The sequence below is a fragment of the Pinus tabuliformis genome, chromosome J (genome assembly GCF_031772625.1).
Source record: "Pinus tabuliformis cultivar Carrire ecotype Pingquan chromosome J, CPIR1, whole genome shotgun sequence".
NCBI classification, from domain to species: Eukaryota; Viridiplantae; Streptophyta; class Pinopsida; order Pinales; family Pinaceae; genus Pinus; species Pinus tabuliformis.
The window spans coordinates 385,369,166-385,375,418 of NC_142295.1; positions in this window are offsets into that span (position 1 = coordinate 385,369,166).

A 6,253-nucleotide genomic window follows, 5' to 3' on the forward strand; every position below is an offset into this window, starting at 1 on the left:
GACCATTTTGTATTAAAAAACACACCTTACTATAAGATTAGAGGATGGTTGTTTTATCTATTTAAAGTCACCACTTTGTTCTCTCAAGATGCTCATGGCTTATGAGGACTATTGATACTTATCCCTTTTCTTCCAAGAGATGTTTGACCTTCACCAATGGTTACGTTGATGGTTTACCGAAAGACCAACAAGTAACAAGTTGATTACCTCTTATTTCTAGTCATCTAAAACTAAGAGGAAGAGGTCCCATGACTAGCATCCATGTTCACATGATATATCTATGATGCATTGTAGGTGCAACCAGTAAAGTGGCCTCGTGCCTATCACACATTTCTTTGAGATCTTGAATGTTAGAAGTACTTATCTAGAGTAACAAGTCTTGGTCACCTCTTCCTTCTTGAACTCCTTCATTGTTCTCCATCTTATTGAGTTGTTTTCCAATAATTTTTTCTCTTTTTTTTTTTAATTCCTTTTCTATTTTTAAATATCCATGCAATGTTCTTTTTGTTGTTATATATTGTATTTTTTACATTGTCATAAGCTAATTTTGATTCTAAGTGAACATTAAATATATATATTAAATTTAAATAAATATTACATTAAGCTAAACATCATTCCAAACCATAATTGATTTTGTATTCAAAAGATGAAGTACATTTAAACCATAAATTGAATAAAATCTAAATTCCATCAATAACATTAACACACTTAAAATCCAACAATAAGTCACCATCCTTCTTCTTATGTGGCCACTATAGGATGGGGATGAATCTTATCCCCAATGAGTGCTAGTTGAGACATAGTTTTATGTGGTTACTCCATTTCCAACTACACCTTCCATAAGTAGGTATGTTAAAAATGCAAAACAATCACATTGTTTTGAATTGGGTACAAAAATGGGTATTGCGGGGATTATGTTTGAATGGTAGATTATAACATTGAATGAAATAGTTGGATTAATGATAGAGTAGGAGAGTAGCAATGGGAGAACATTGGAACATTGGGACTTGATGCAAGAATTGAATTGTTTTATACTTAAGAAAAACCCACGCTAAGAGAATTGAGGATGTGTTGAAAGAAAACTAGTTTTCAATCTTGTTTACAGGAGACACCACATCGTATTAGGTTTTTTTTTTATAGAGATGATGTTTCTATAGTTGAGACAACAACAATGTTCATGATGTTTCTATAGTCAAGATGCTGAGACAAAGAAGATTGAGATGGAAAGTGAGACAAAAATGCAGTAGCTAATTGTTTTGCAATGATGACTTACATGTGAATTTTTAATTTGTTTTCGTTACTTATTAGACCAAAAGACTTCATAGTTAATTTGTGCAAGTTATCCTTATCGGTAAAATTATATGAAAACTACTATTCAAAAAATAGTTTTACTAAGTCAAATAAAAAACTTTTTTCTTATTTTCTTCTTTTTTAAGTATTAGTGTTTAGTGCTCCAATTATCATTATGATAAATTTATAACTAACATCTTTTATTTCATATTGGCTTTGTGAGAAATAGTATGTACTTGCAACAATACTGGAAAATCACATGAGTCGTGTGTGTGAAATGGTATATACTTAAAAAATACTCATGGTTGGAAAACCACATGAGTAATTGGTATTATAAATATATATGTTGTTGTGTTTAGAAATGTGTGTGAAATGGTATGTACTTGCAAAAATACTCATGGTTGGAAAACCACATGAGTAAATGGTATTATAAATATATATGTTGATATGTTTATAAATAAGAGATCCACTGTATGTGTGTGTGAAATGGTATGTACTTGCAACCATTGTTGGAAAACCACATGAGTCATTGATATTATAAATATATGTGTTGATATGTTTAGAAATAAGAGATACCGTGTGTGTGAAATGATATGTACTTGCAACAATACTCATGGTTGGAAAATTACATAAGTCATTGGTATTATAAATATATATGTTGATATGTTTAGAAATAAAAGATATTGTACATGTAATGGTATGTACTTGCAACAATACTCATGGTTGGAAAACCACATGAGTCATTGGTATTATAAATATGTATGTTGATATGTTTAGAAATAATAGATATTGTGTGTGTTACCAATGCTGTATTTTCCTTTTTTATGTGATGCAAGAAATTTATATCCTATTAATATTATAGCTAGATATATGTCGGTTCTATTCTTTGTTGGTTTTAACATTATGTGTAAACCCATGTTATATATAGTGTTATTATTGCACTTGTTTTTCTTTGTTTTCCATGGTGGCCATGTTGGTGTTATAGAGAGATACATGTTAGGAAGTTTTGCTTTTGACTTGAAAATCAACAAATAATTTTATTTTTGTGTTATACACATAACATAAGATATTTTATTTTCACCACACTTAATTCTCAAAAATGAGGAAAACTGAGATGTAAAGTCTAATCACTGATTCAAATGCACTTTTCAGAATGAGGACTAGAACAACAATTCATTCAAGCTATCAATGATCAAATGAAACAAGGCTGCAAGTGATCTAATGATAACAACAAAGAAAAATCGAAACCAATTCTTACCAAAGGAAATCAAACACAACTTCAAACCAAATGGAGGCTTCAAAGAGACCAAAAGACACTCAAGACTTGAGGAAGGTTAGCTGGAAGTAGGTTGATCAAATCAACACTGAGCAAACAAGGAAAATTTTGTGCGAAAATAGTGGTTAATGCAGGTGCAGAAGAGGCACTAGTGCTCTGCAACACAGGCACAAAGAGGGCTCAGGTGGCGTGCAATGCAGACACAAGGAAGGCCCAGGTGAGGTGCAATGCTCATTGGTCCTGGGAAAGAGGGTCCTGACACAAAAAATTCAAACAAGACTCAATGCAGTCACTTCCTAGGTCGGTTCTTGTCTAGTTAAAGCAACAAAGGTATATGATAGAGGTAGATCAAACAAAATGGACAAAGAAAACACAAAGGGAATACACTGTTCCCCATTATGGTCGCCAATTTGTTATGCGGGATTTATAACTGCAGACAGAAATATCTCCCCTAGGTTTGGTGGCTAATCTAGAACAACAGAATGACAAGTGACCCAATGTTTTCCTTAAAGTAAGCAGATGAGAGGAAGAAATCTACTTGGAATCTCTCGTACATTTCACTCCTTATTTGGCTTGAATGCTCCAATCCTAGCTCCAACTGTCAAAATTAGAACTTGCACAACTAGACAACACAAGCCAAGATGCTATGAGATCTATGTAGCATCATATATCTCCTTTATTCAACAGATTGAAATGGTATTGAAATATATGAAATAACGAAATCACATATAGGAAAACAAAAGAACTCTTTGTATTGATATAAATGGAGTGATCTACAAACATAAATAGGTGTCAATCTTGTAGAAGATCTCCTCCAAGTTGTTGACTTGTACTTCCTTTATCACAAAGTTTACCTCCAGTCACCCTAAATGAGTGAAAGAATGATTCTCACAACAACATAAGAGTAGAATCACTCTCTAAAAGCCAACCTCTTGCATATTGAAGGCTATAAATATATAGAGGAGTGGGGTAACTCGCGCGTTTTTATCCTTTTACCAATTATGGGATTAAGATCCACTCTTGATGGGGGGATGAGATCTAAGGATAAGGGATGGAAACTCCAAGGTAGAATAGGATATGATTCAAGTGTTTTATCTGAGGTAAATGGTTATAACAGATCCTGGAAGCTTCTAGAAATGGAGGCTTTAGGATCCTCTCTCTTTTTCCCGAATTTCTAGAACCAATGTATTGTGTAAGGATAACAACCTGTAGGTGATCAATGCAAGCCACAATGGAGAAACTTGTAGGTGAACACTGTCCAATAAGAGGCCAAGGTGCGTTGGTCCTAAAACTGGCTCAGATGATGCAATTTAGGGCAAAAACTATGGGGAATGAGAGAGTCATGCATAGGGCTTTGTGCAATGATGATGTAAAGGGGGAATATGATGTGAATGATCCCATTAGGAGGCTGATTGATCAGATGAGACAAAATAAGCTATAACATGATAGCAAGTACTTGACTAGGGGAGTTGGTACTGTCAACTTTGAGAGAGAATCTGGTAGCTCTCTCCATCTTAGGGATGTCCTCTATGTTCCAAGACTTAAGAAGAATCTTGTTTCTATTGCTACCCCAGAGGACAAGGTTTATGATGTCATTTTAAATAGAGGTAAGGCCTAGCTCAATCACTTAGCATCTGGAGCAGTGAAGCAAATTGGTGTGAGGATGAAGAATCTCTATAGGTTGCAGATTGAGAAATGCACAACCTTGAGTAGCAAGGCGAGAAGTGCGCAAAGCAGAGACGTGGGAGAACTTTAACATAAACGTAAGGGAATTTGCATCATGGGGCGCTGAAGATCCTTTAGCAGATATCCATAGGACTACCACAAGGCGTCTTTGACCAATATGATGTGTGTAAGGGGTGCACAGTTGGAAAGTATGCCCCATCGTATTTTCAGGGTTGAGACATCAAAGGCAAAGGGATTTTGGAGTCAGTACATTCAGACGTATGTGGGCCTGTCTCTTCTCTATCTCTCATGAGACATAGGTATTATGTCACTTTCATAGATGATTATTCTCATAAAACACGGATCTTATTTATGAAGAAGAAGGAGGAGGTCGTCTCCAAGTTCATGGAGTTTAAGGCTTGGGTAGAAAACTAGACTAGGAATAAGATGAAAGCATTGAGGAGTGAAAATGGCAGGAAATATAAAAGAATTACAAAATATAGTTTTCCCAAACTACCACGTGTGTGGAAGTCAATCCCCGCTATAATTCTCAAAGAAAAACAACTTTCTCATTCACACCACTTCGAAGCTCAGAAAATTTCAAGCGAAAGAAAAAATATATCCATATGTAGTATTTTAATGATCCAATAATTTCGATCTTTTTATTTATAACTATAAATGTATGTCCACACTAGGAGACCAAACAAGGGTCACAAATTCGAACAAGTTGAGTAGAGTTTATGATCAAACAAAATTCTAATCCATCTAAGAAAAATGAACTACATTGTACCTATCCATGGAAAAATTATTCCTATGAAGGCCAACGCCCAAAGAACCTTGATCAAAATTAGGAGCTCAACTAGCTTGTCGCACAACCCAAGAGTGGCAACAGAGAAGAACTGTCACAAATTACAGCTTACAACAAAAATCAATAGGTGGGTGCAAAAAAAAACTGCAAACTGGATTGAGGTTAATTACATGGACCACGACGATAAAAAATCTAGAAAATATTATATAGAAAAATTCAAGCATATTTTATATAACATCCCCAAAAGAAAAAAAGTTTCAGGGAATTGCACTGGGTTCAACAATAAAGGACAAAAAGTTCCTTTATTCAATTCCCAAAACCTTCATTGGGGATCAACTTATGGAAAATTTACAGATCACAAGGGTGATTATGCGCAAGAATCAAACCCCACTGTTGTCCTTCAAATGAACAAAACATATAAACTAAAAACAATTGACAATGGTGTGACTAACGCGAAGCTAGATTAACACAATTATGGATAGCAATGAAGTGGCCATGATTGATCCAACATGGATGGTTTCAAGATTTTTAGTTCCTTTGTTGCGGGTAATAAGCCTTGAGTGTACTTCATTACCCAACTAATTTAACCACAAAAAGTTTTGCATACTTCGACCATGAATTGATTCATCACTGACTGACTCCTCTTTTCGCTAGTGTTAGGACTCAATATAGCATCCCTCATTGTTTGCTAACCATTGAAGGTCACAAAGATGAATCCACGGGAATGTTGGTTTTCCAGTCACTGCTAATCTGCAGAAATGAAAAACCATGTTTTACCCTTTAGAAATGAGCAAAATCCACCTAAAAAACCATTAAAACCCCAAAAAGAAACACTAAATATTCTAAATAGAGTATAACAGAGACTTATCCAACCATCAAAAGAAAAATCATAGCTTTACCTTGGAATCCCCAACTTCACCATAGGGATTGAAAGTCTCTTGCAGAGTTCTATCATACAAGCCCTCCAACGAAGCATTAGAACTAAACATATGTTGATTCCATCTCTTCAAATCAAAAGTAAAGAAAAATTGTCAGGAAAAGAGAGCGCAAGAACCCACTAACACGCAACCGAAACCATAATTGAACCAAAAATGAACTAAAGGAAAGAGAACCATGGATAAACCTCCTCCAAGATAACCTGGCGTCTCATTGCTTTGCATGTATGCAGTGGAGACTGCATCACTTTGAAGCTAATCACCCTTCCATGCCACTAG